At 42.5% G+C, this 12,488-nt stretch overlaps 1 protein-coding gene across 1 annotated transcript in view; it reads left to right on the top strand.

Moving 5' to 3' along the window:
• Nucleotides 1-12,488, top strand: part of DPP6 (dipeptidyl peptidase like 6) — a 575,225-nt gene that overhangs the window by 54,144 nt on the left and 508,593 nt on the right. The window lies entirely within an intron of this gene.

Genomic DNA, 12,488 nt, shown 5'->3' with positions numbered 1-12,488 from the left:
ATTAGAATGAATCTGTGGGAGTTATGAAGGAAAGAAAATAATTTCTCTTACATTCCATCATCTCAGCTCACATCTAATTTATTCACTTCATAGATGCATAAATTCACACAGAAGCCAGACTCAGCTGAAAACAGAGTAGATGGAGTATTTATTGCATAGGCAAGAGCAGCCCGAGGAACATCAGGAAAAAGAGAACACCAAAATACATATTCTGAACTCCTGTCTCATAAGCGCCTTTGATTTCAAATTCTTTTACAAAGAGGGAAATAGTATCAGAATAACTGCTTTAACAGGCTTTATGTTACAGCTGACTAGGGAATGGCTTCATCTCTTGTACCAAAACCTGCCTACTTTTTATTTAATTAAAAAAAAAAAAGGCAATGATTTTAAGAGGGAGTAAGGCATAACAGCTGTAATGGCCAATCTCATGCAGCATTTGGAGTTACATCAAATTGCTTCGCTCTGACTTTGGCCCAGATTTGTAAGACCTGTTTTCAGTTCAGAAGTTATTTTCTTTGCATTCTGTAAAAAAACTGAACACTTGCATTTCAAGGAGGTAGCAAGCATTTGTGTGGAAGCGAATGGGTGACAGAAGAGAGAGGGAGTGGCTGCCTAAGATTGGGATCTCAATCCACTTCTAACTACAGTAGCAAATGCAGGAAGATAAATTTTGTCCCTCAGTAAAGTTTTGAGAAAATAATGTAATTTTCTTCCTAAAAACTGTTTCTGAGCCCTCCTTCTCCTCAGCTTTTCAGGGTATCTGCACATGTCTTATAGGTCTTGGCCCTAGAGAACTTTGGGACCCAGCTCTTTCCTTGAGGGAAGGGCTGAGGAGAGGATACCTTGCCCCAAAGCTGTAGAGTGGTTGCTGGATGTTGGTTTGTAGGCAACCCAAGCACACAGGCAAGCTTTGGAGCACCACGGCTACTCAAAACCAAGACTCTTGTGTGGGGGAGCCCAGGTGTATACGAGCTCAGGCCAACTTTGCAGGTCACGAACCCCAATGCCAATGGAGCTGAAGAGATACCAGAGTGAGGTGAGGGCTGAGCAGTAATTCTTATGATTTCAGCTTTAGACCCAAACTTCTAAATTCCACTTATGTCCTTCTTTAGGCCTCCAAGTCTTCCACTGGCCCTAATTCCTTTTGCTCCATGTGTTTCCATTGAAGAACTACTGTGGTAACGTTTTCCTGACTCTGCCCGTTCTGCTATGTGCTTGATCTCTGTGTCCTTTTACAGCATGAATTTATTAAAATGTGCTGCTTACATTTTGAGTTTGCCACTAATTCATCTTTGGAATCAGTGATTCCACTTGTATAATGCATTTTGTTTGACTTTGTAAATGATAATTGAGATGGGTTCATTTTGTAAAACATCTCGCAGATAGCTATCACAGAAGTCAGTAGCTTTTCTTTTATAAAATATGCAAGTGTTGGTTACAAAAGTCTTTCTTTTAAAATCTATTTTTAGCTTAGTTTGTGAGAAATGGTAGCCTGATGGTTTTCGGCACTCTGTACAATTGCACTTACTGGGGGCTTACAGGACTCTGCTTCTCTGGAGATCGGTGGCTTAACGAATACTTCATCAAATATTTTCAAACTAAACAATTTTGAGATGCAGTTTGCAGGTTTTGAGAAATGAAAGTTTTCATGGCCAGAATTTCCACAGAAACATTCACGTTTTCTTTTTGCTTGTGTATTTGGTTGTATTTGGAGGGGGGAAAGCAGGTGGTTTTGCTATCTTGTAATCATGCTTTGGCTTTTCATGCTCTTCTTGTTTCTAGTTAAGATTCCTTGTGCAAGTCACATTGTCCGTATCCAGGGTGTGTGTAATATACCTGGTAAAGAATACAGTAGTTGAAAGCAAAAGTCATTTAACCAAGGATCCAGGCCTATAGAAAGAGTTAATGGCATATGAACTCCCATGATGCAAAACAGCTGCATTTCAAAACCAAGTTACTTCTGCATAATAATTTTTCTCTTTAAAAATTTCAGCATAAAAGTATACTCTTGTCTGTAAGAGGAGGTTTTCAGCTGTACTTCAAAATGTTTTCTCTTGCTGTATTCCAAACACTGAACTTCATTTTTTTCACTTGTACTTATATTTAATAAATTGGTTTTGTTTTTCAGCCATGACAAGGCAAGATGAATTTTGTGGAAAAGGACTGTCTAATGAAGATGTGGTGTATAATTTGGATGATGAATTATTGGAGAGCCAGAGTAGCCTGTGTTGTGGTCATTTTATTGTTCAGTGCAGTAATGGAGTTAAGTTATATTTACATTTTCTAATTATATTTTGTTATGCAAAAAAATTATACGTAAATATGCTCTTGCCAAACCAACCACTGAACGCTATTCTTCTCTCAGAAAAAAAGAAAGAGAACGACTAAGACTGAAATAGAAAACAAAATAGATAACGAAAGCCCACTGAAATCACAAAGAGGCTCCACACTGCATTCCAGACAAGCATCCTGCTTTTCATCACAGCCATGGCCTTCGCTTGTCCACCGAGTCCACAGCTCAAAGTCTCCTCCTGCCAACAGCCTTGGCCAGGATCCCTCGCTCGCCGCTGCTTTGGGAAACACATCTTTAAAGCCCCTTGATTTGGGGATCAGCCAAGGAATGTGCTTGCTAGAGGTGGCTGTTTGAAATTATGCTCCCCTGTGCCACACGCAAAGGAGCTGTAACGGCAGCGCAGCCATCGGATTTCGGCGTATGCCATCTTTTCCCCCAGGCTCCAGGCACAAAGTCTTTTGCTCCGAAGGGATGGCTCAAGCTTTGGTGCTCCTCTGTGCAGGGTTGTCACTCGGGAGCTGGGTGAGCTGCCTGGGCTCTTACTGCTATGGGGTAATTACAGAGAGGGAGGGACAAAGTTTTGGGCAAGGGGTATTTTTTCTCATATCTTTCTTGTAGAATACCTCAGCAAGCTACTCTCTGCATCCTTGTATTGGAGCAAAACAGTGTTGTTATTTATTTATTTACGCACACTGTACCTGCCTAGGTTAACTGAGAGTCTACAGAGGTCCCACTCACCTCCCCATAATGAGCGCCAATAGCTGAATTTCCTAAACCCCAGTTTGGTTTATCTGTTTATATCTATGTGTCTTTGTAGGTGAAGGATGGCATAATCCTTATTCTTTTTCATAGGACTTCTAGAGCTTGTTCTTTGCTGCTTTCCAGGCATTTGTTGCAATGAACACCATTTTCTGTACTTAGCTGTTGCCCCACATTTAAATGACTGTGTCTAAATTAGACACAATAGGATGCATTAGAAAGCAAATTAAGAAGATGTATTAATTTATGATTCCAAGTAAAATAGAGTTTATGACCATATCTTTTAATGCAAATTAAAAAAGTCTGAGGCAGGTTTAAACTTTGGTTCTTCTATCCCAAAGCTGGCAACCTGATATCTAGAAAAATTAATAATAACTTTCTCAAAGCTCCTTTTGCTTCCAGTAGGAAAAGTGCTGGCCCCATATTAGGCAGCACTGAGTCTTTAACTGAAGGCAATATGATGATGTAAGTTATCACTTGCATTCTAAATACCTTGATTTAGAGCTGAAACCTGACAAAAGCAATTAGATCCTTGACTATTCTTCCTAAATGTTTTAGGCATTCAGAGACAAATTCTTGGTCTGGACCCATCTTACTAACACCGGAAAAACGATTATTCTAGTGTAATATTTTATATTATTGGATAGAAGTCAGGGCCCTGTTTGCTCCGGCATTTTATAAGTGTGATGAAAAGTAGGCCCTGCTCTAGAGAGTTCACACTTTCATAGACTCAAATAATGAAAGTTATGTGATTGGCACAACAGATTCACTAAATCCTTGACTTTGGTGAACTCCATAACACCATCCTAACAACCGATCCACAGCAACAAAAAATAGAGATTACTTGTAGGCACGATATCCACTTCTTCAAAAGGACTTAGGTACCTAATCTCAAATAATTGAGAATTTGAGTTTAACTTACTACATACACCTAGGAAGAATAAGTTGTGTGTTACAAAGCCTATGTTGCAAGATTTGGTCATCCACTGTAATAGAATTCCACTGAAAGTCCACTGAAAAGTAGAGCAAAAAAATACCTGCAGATGTGGTAGGAACATCATCCAACAGCAAACAGCATTAGCGTTGCCCTCAAGGTGGAGAACTCAAAGTGAATTGACAGGCTTATATCAACCTCTCGTCCTTAAAAAAAAGGAGCAATGCAATTAAACGTAGTCTTATTTTGTTGAAATATTTTTGTCAGGCACAGGGTGTTCTGAGGTGATAGAGATAATTAGCAGAGAAATTTAATCATCCGTATCACAATGAAAGCAAAAAAAATTGGCTCTTTAATCAAAACATAGACCCACCTGATCTGAAATTAGAATGTTTCAGTATGTCTTCCAGGCTAGAAAGTCTAGTTAAAAATTAATGGAAGTTGGCAAGCATTAAATTATCTACCTAAAAGATCCTGTACAATTTCATGAATTAAATGGAAATACCTTGATATTCACAAAATATTATCTGCAAAAGTTATCTGCAAAACTATTGCATTGAAAAAGGGAAATAGTGAAATAACATATACCAAAGGCAGAATGCGTTCTGAGCAGTATGCCATCACTAGGGCATGTATTAAAAAGAAGGTTCATTCGTGGGTCCAGATTTTCTGCTTGACTAAAGTGGGAACTGTACTATTTTATACCAATAGTGAGCTTGACTCATGGTGATGTTGCGCCTTGAAGGAACGTTTCTGGCTAGACGCTGGTTGTAGCTGTGGGATTCAATGGCAGGGCTTGTGTTGATTTCAATGGGATGAGCTTGCTTGGCTCTTAACGCTGGCATTTTCTTGGCAATATGTGAGATTCTTCTTGGTTCTAGGACCCGTGGTTTTGATATCTTTCCAACTTGGCTGGAATCACTGTCAGGAGTGAACACTTGAGTGAAGGGGACTTTGATGCTTTTTGCCTTCTCTACATAATTGTCATTCAAAAATGTAGCTGTCAGAATGGTAGTGAAATAAAATTGTTTTAGAGGATAAAATCTGTTGCATAACAAACTTTCAAATGTTTAACACAAGTCTGTCTATATTTTCAATTCAGTGTTAATGAAAAAAACAGAACATATGTTGCTTTCAGTGTACTATGTTTTAGTTGTACTTTTATGTATTTTTATGTGTTCTTTTTAAAAAAAGCCCCTGCAGTACCCACTTCTACTGGGAGAAGCTGGGTAGCACAGGATACTCTTAATTTAGCAAAGACAATGTAATCCATTGGTTAGGCACTGGAATTGATGAAGTCCAGCTGGAAATCCAAAGTACATTTAAGGGTGAGGATACTTGCTAGAAGAGATTAATGAGGTGTATGTCTTTTCTACTACAGGACTTGTAGATTTTAAAGTATAAAAAAATACTAGCTCTGATTAACCAGAAGTGGTACCTGCCTGAAAAGCAAGGTCTCATAATGCTTCCTATTAGCATTTTCCTGTTACCACTAGTGAGTCTAATGATTCTGCCCAGATTTTCCTATCATTCCCATATATTTACATTTCATACGTCCAACCATTATGCTGAAATTACATTCTGAATGCTTTTCCTCGTACTCTGAATCCCTTAGCAACTTCAACAATTTCATTCATGGAAAAGTAATTATTTGAATTCTGTATATTTTGAGTTTTTATTAATGGAGTTTAGAAGCTGAAGATGTGAAAAAAACCAGAAGCTTTAAGGGGGAAATCTATACTTGTAGTAGAAATCCTCCAGATTTTGCCCTCCTGTCCTAGCCTGAAGCTGTCAACGTTGCCTCACGCCCAGGCTGCGCTATGGAGTATATCTGCTGCCTGTCTTAGGTAGAAACCTCACATACTTAATATGGACAGGGACTCATTTGAGTCCCAGCATTTGAAATATACACTTGGTACTTCTACCTAACAAAGTAAAAATAATAGCACATCCATTAGTGCTATGGATCTTAGTATGAGACCTCCCATCTGATCTGCTTTTATGAGAGCACAAGGGAAGTTTCTGTCTAGGCTAGTTGAGGTATCAGCGTAACAACATGAAGGCAGTGCCCCATGTGAGCCTGTAAGCTCTTGGGTTTATCATGGACTACATGAAAACAAGCTGGGGATCTCTGTACCGAACTTATGGTCTACTTGCAGCTGAATAATTCACTTGCGGATAATGGGGAGTTGAATGCCTTCCAGGTAGCTGTCCAGAGATGATGTGTCTCGAGCCAAATCCCTGATGAATCTAACAAATTACCATGTTTTCTAAGAACTAAATGTCAAAGCACATGTATGGGCATTTAGTGTCTAAGTAGTGTCAGGACAAATCAGATGTGTTGAGCTCCCCACTGTTTCCCCCAGGATGGAGCTGGTACACGACAAATAAACTGTTCAGTTATACCTCTGGGAAAATACATTCCTATTGGTGTAACAGGAACACTTCGGTAAGTCTTTTCTCAAAAGCAGCAGTTTTCACCTATGCCGTTGCAAATTCCCTGAGCATGTAAAGTTGCTACAGAAGTCCTGCATCTCACCGGGAGGGATCAGAAGTGAATGGCCATGCTTGCAAAAACATTAGGTGGAGAACATGGGGAGAGGAGGAAAATGTCACCATGCAGTGACAATGTTGGTAGTAACCCGCCAAAATGTAGGTAAGGGTTAAAAAAATAAATAAAAATTAATGGTCCAAAGATAAGTAATTCTAAAATTCAGGGGCTCCTATCATATTCCTTTTTTCCTCAGAAAACAGAGGAAACAGAGGATGTTGTCTGAGATGATAACATAATTTCCCTTTTTTCAGACACTTCCTTCCCATTTGGGTTAACAAAGATGGCTTAAGTACCCTCATGCAGTAAGAGCTAGCAAATATGAACTTGTTAACAGCAGCTGCTCTGTCATTATTCTAATTTCTTGAAGAATTAGCGATCCTCAGAAGTAATTTTTAAATTTATTTAACAGTGTATTTACTTTATCTGCGTCTCCAATTTCTTGAAGACACGACTAGAAGGACCAATCACTACAGTTGTAAATACATAGGCAAAGTTCTAGCGTAGTAGGATTTTTCAGAAGAGACAGGTAGCATGGCTTGAGTAACAGAATTCCTAAAATTGATCCACTTAGGATGAAAAAAAGGTTGCTTGCTGTAACTCTCTTTTTTTCTGCGTTGTACTACTAAATACCATTATGGAATATACTTACTATTACTAAAGCTCTGTTTCTGACTTCCATTAGGTTTGCACAATATAACACTAGACCATTTCATTTGGGATATCACCAATCCCATTCCTCCTGAATAAGTTATTAGCAAAGTAAGTACTACAGATGATCTCTCCCTCGGCAATTATGACCTTTTCTTGGCACGCATTAGACCACATCTGTGGTCCACTTTTGTGCCTTCAGTACAAGACTGGTGTAAATTGGAGCAAGTTCAGCAGAAAGCCACCAGGATGGTCAGGGGCTGGAACACTTACCCCTTGCAGAGAGGCTGGGCGAGGTGGACTTGTTCAGCCTGGAGAAGAGATGGGTTGGGGGGGACCTGACAGCAGCTTTCCAGTTTCTTGGGGAGGTTATCGAGAAGATGGAGCCAAGCTCTTCACAGTGAGGTATGGCAGGAGGATGAGAGGCGATGGGCGTAAGTTGAAACAAGAAGAGCACAGACTGAATATAAGCAAAATTGTTTTCCCTATGAGAACAGTCAACCCTCTGAACAGGTTGCCTGGTGAGGCTGTGCGGTCGCCATTCCTGGAGGATTTCAAGACATGTCGTGACAAAGCTCTGAGCAACCTGGTCTGACATCACAGCTGACCCTGCTTGAGCAGGAGGTTGGGCTAGTGACCTCCTGAGGTCCTTCCAGCCTGAATGATCTGACCTCAAGCATTTCGGTTGGGTTCCTCCTCAGTGTTTCTGTTGAAAAGCACTAGCTTTCCTGGTTGCTTGACAGAAGGTGCACATCGGACTCCCCTGATACTCAGTTCAACCTACTGGCCCAGTGAAGGGAAGAAGATGTGGGTCGCACGACAAAAACAATGTGCTGTGGACCTGGGTCTGATGGGATGTAAGGGATGGGGAGAATTCAGGGCAAAGATGTAGTAGGTCTTGGCCTGCTCTTAGAGAGCACTGTCTTGAAATTAGGCTGGAGAGAAGCCTGACCACAGGCTTGTGGGATCAGGCTGACAGCAAGAAGATAGGATCCTCACAAAAGGGTCTGACTGAGAAGAAAAAGCCATTTGTTGTATTTTGAAAACACAAATTCTTTTATTGGGATAATAAAAAGTAACCTTAAATTAAAGACAGGAAGTGAAATCCTGATACTCTTAGAAGTGACTTTTAGTACAACAGCTGTTGTATTTGTCTGTGGTCTTACATCCTTAAAATATTTTTCTTTAAAAATACTGAATAAATAAAAGTCTGTGCTGTGCAGCCAGCTAATACTGTGTGAAATTAATTCTTTCCTTCTATTCAGAAGGACTGTTCCCAGGCTTGTTTGGCTAGTGAGAAGGAGAGCCAGCATCAAATGCATTGAATGGGTTTTATTTGATAAAATAAATTCTCCCACTCTCTTATCATCATAGCTTTAAATAAAGTATTGTGAATAGGATGTAAGCATTGTAGCCTGTGTTCCTTTACAGATAAAGAAAGTCAGCCTCAGAGTACTGAAACCCACAAAGGATAGAATATCTGTAAGGCTTGCTGCCCCCCCCCCCCCCCCCCCCCATATATCTCATTCTGTGAGGGATGTGAGAAAAGCACATTTCCTCAAAATTGCCTATAAAAATGTTGGTGGATGAAGATGCCATGTTGGTTTTGTCATAGTACCTGAGATATGGAGAATATCTCTAGATCAGATATGAAATGAAGCCTGTCTGAGTTACCAGGGTTTTCCTCCTGGTATGCACCAGGAGAGAGGTTGCAGAAGAACCCCTCCTTATTACAGGGGTTTCACTTAAGATCTTGCTGTTAAGATGCAGCTGAGTCTGGGCTGAACTTTCCCATCTTTATAGCAAAAGTAACTCTACTGACAAAGGAGGTGCACTGAGACTAAACCAATGAATGCAAAAGTCATGAATTTTGACAATTTTCCTCTGATAAAAAGCCTGACATGATGAAGAAACATTTTCATGTTTTATTGAGGTTTCCTGGGCCAGGTCTTTCGCCTTAAATACAGAATAACCACCAGTAAGCTTTTACGCCACTTAAATCATACTACTTTCCTGGGTCCCAGGGTGATTGGCTATCCTTCCACATCATTCAAAGAAAGTAAAAAGTGTTCCCTACAAAAAGGCGGAAGAAATTTCAGATCATCTTTCTGCGTTCACCATTTTACTTCCTAATCATAAAAAATTTGATTCCTTGTTCAGTGAGAGTAAGTATTTGTTGCAGCTCTGGTGAATTTCCATTAAAATGACATGGAGAACACCCATCAAGAAGAAAAGCTCAACAGTTGTTTGAATGTTAGATGAAAAGGAGTCCAGTGGGGTTAATGTACTCGAGGGAGTAATGTGGCAATATCACTTGTAGCTGTCCTAAATGTCCCAAACCTGAAGGACAGTTTCATTGACTGGTTGCAGTGGAATCACCGGGCCACAGCTTGGGGTACAGATCTGCAGCATGATTTAGTCTCGTACTTCAAGATCTGAGAGCAAGTCTTAGCTGTTCCATCAGCCAAACGAAAGCGGTTCAGACATAAAAATATCAGCCGAAGTCATGATCGAGAGAACCCAAAGTCTTCGGGAATATGAGGGATACAGTTTTGGAATCATCTTAGGAAGGGACACAACAATCCTTTCTTAAACAGATGTTTTAATCTGTAACAAAAAAAGTCACTCAGTTCAGAGTGTTGTTTATCTTACGGGTCACAGGACAATGTAGGCTGGAAGAGACCTCAGGAGGTCTCCAGCCCAAGCTCCTGCTCAGAGCAGGGTGAGCTCTGAGAGCAGAGTGGGCTGAGCAGGGCTTCATCCAGTCGGCTTTTGGAAACCTCCAAGGGTGGACTCTGGTCATAAAACTTTCAGAGATAAACCGTTCACTATGTCTTTCCTCAAAGTGTCACATGAGTCAAAAAAAAAGAGAACTAAAAGCTGTAAATCAAGAATTTCTCTCTCATAATGGGATTTTTTTTTGCCCCAACATCACCAATGTTATCATTCTGCACAGCATTGCAGAACACTGATTTTTGTTTTCTGTTTCTCGTGAAATCTCTGGATCATGTTGATGGGAGCATACTTCATGGCAGAAGTGGAAACACAGTAATGTACAAATGCTGGCCAAATGGTCCCTGATTGGTGTTTAATAATTAAAAAACCAACTCAACAACTGGATATTTGCAAAGGTGAAACTAAGCGTTTTGCAAGTAGTCTCAACTTCAAACAAAGTGGTTTTAATCAAGGCAATTGCTATGGTTATGCCAATAGCACATAAATTAAATATTAAATAAAAATAAGCAGACAAACCCAGTAACTGCATTATGACAAAGCTGAGGGAAAAATATCCAGAAAACCACTATTGCCGGAGTTCAATATATGGTAAGTAATTCTACTGGTGTATAAAGTAATGCAGGAGGCAAATGGGACTACTAACTGTGAAGTAGATAAAAAATATTTTGCACTCATACATAATTAAAACACCTGAGGGTAAAATACTGAGATGCAACAGGAACTGCCTGATAAAACATCAAAATTGAAGTAAAGAAAGCAAGAGTTGAGAGTTTGAGGAACAAAATGAAGAACTTCCTGCTCAACAGGCACCGTGTACGAGGTGTAAGTAGTTCCCAAATAAAGACAAGGGAGAAAATAATCAAGACCCGCAAGAGAGGGGTGACGTTTTTGTAGACCAAAAGCTCCCACAGGTAATCCTCAGGGGCACCAGCATCATCTGCTGTTGGCATTTCCCACGAGCATCTTGGGATCTCACTTCCCCATTACTGTCATTTTCAAGATATACGCTTAACGTCTTAGGTGAGAGATTTTGTATTTGAATATCTTTCAACAGCTGGGTGGCTTCAAGAAAAATATAGTGTGAGCAACACTATGGGATTGCAAACGTTGCGTCCTGTTTCTAGTGAACAGCCATTGCCTATGGCGTGAAGATGTTGCAAGCTGTGAAGGACCAGAGTTCAAGGTGCTACAGGTGGGCATAAGAAAAGGACCCATGGAAGGGTCTGCAGTTCCCCTGCTGAAAAAAAAAAAAAAAAGCTTTTGCTCTAGCCATTGGCTTGGTTAAACCTTGGATGTCAAGAAGAGCTTCTGCTCTTTCTTCTTGGTTTCCCTTCTCAGCTACTAAGCAAATCACTTTCTTCTTAGAGTTTCTTCTCTCCTTTTGAGTGGGCAACATCTGAAGCAGCCCCGCTCCTGCCAGATGAAATCGGTGGGCACCCGATTCTCCTGGAGACGGCTGTAATTACTTCTGGTGCATCGGAGAGAGACAAAAGAGACGGCTCTCTGCAAGGCTGTTTTTCATGCGCGCAGCCCGAGGTGTGAACCTTTGGGCTGGGTGGCAAGGCTGTGTCCCTGGAAAGCTGCACCGAGGGCGGCAGGAGAAGCCCATCTTCCAGCAGCTACCCCAGCCACCTGTGGGGCAGCTCAGCTGGGAAACCGGAGCTCCCAGCGGTGGAAAACCTCGCAGGAGAAGTGCGGACCCCGCACGGCCGGGATTCAGCTGCGGACACACAAATCCCCTTCCCTTTGCATTTCCCCGTGGCGGGGGGGGGTGGGGGTGGGGAGCTCCGGCATCCACCCACCCGTTCCTACAGCGGGCATCCCCCCCGGATCCCAAACCTTGGCTTTAGGGCAGGTCCCTGGAAAAGCCCCCCCCCCGACAAAACCCCCGCATCACCCTGCGGGGAAGGAGGGGGGGGCTGCGGGCGGGCGGGCCGGGGAGCAGCCATGGAAACGCGGCGTGAGACCCCCGTTCCCCCCCCTTCCCCGGCAGCGGGCCGGCTCTTCCCCACCCTCGCTGCACACAGACGGGGCCTGGCTGGGGCCGGCTCTAGCCGGGGAACAGTTAACGCCGGGGGAGGCGGCTCCGGCTTCCCCCCCCCCTCCCCGGTTCGTGGTTGGAAAAACCGTGTGGCTGACCCCCCCATCCTCATCCTCATCCTCATCCTCATCCCCATCCCCATCCCCATCCCCATCCCCATGAGAGCAGCGAGCCGGGCACAGCCAGGGGAGGGGGCGGTCGCCCCTCCGCCCTTCTCCAGCTCCCTCTTTTTATTTAGTGTGTGTGCGCGTTCTCCACCACCACCACCTTTTTTTTTTTTTCTTTTTCTTTTTTTTTTTTCCTTCTTCCCCTTACAACTGGTCCCCCGGGGTGGCCGGGCATGGCCGGGGCGGGGGGTGGGTGTGCGGTTCCCTCCCTCCCTCCTGCCCTGCCCACCCCGCCGGCTCCCGCAGGGCAAAAGCTGAGGCTGGGTGGTGGCTGAGGCTGGCTTCCCCCCCCCCCCAGTCGCTCCTGCCTCCCCTCCCCTTTGATAGGGGCTGTTTTATTTTTATTGCCTTTTTTT

This window comes from Haliaeetus albicilla, chromosome 2 (assembly GCF_947461875.1).
Source record: "Haliaeetus albicilla chromosome 2, bHalAlb1.1, whole genome shotgun sequence".
Lineage (NCBI taxonomy): Eukaryota > Metazoa > Chordata > Aves > Accipitriformes > Accipitridae > Haliaeetus > Haliaeetus albicilla.
Note: the sequence above shows the minus strand (reverse complement) of the source record. Positions and strands in the feature narration are given on the sequence as shown.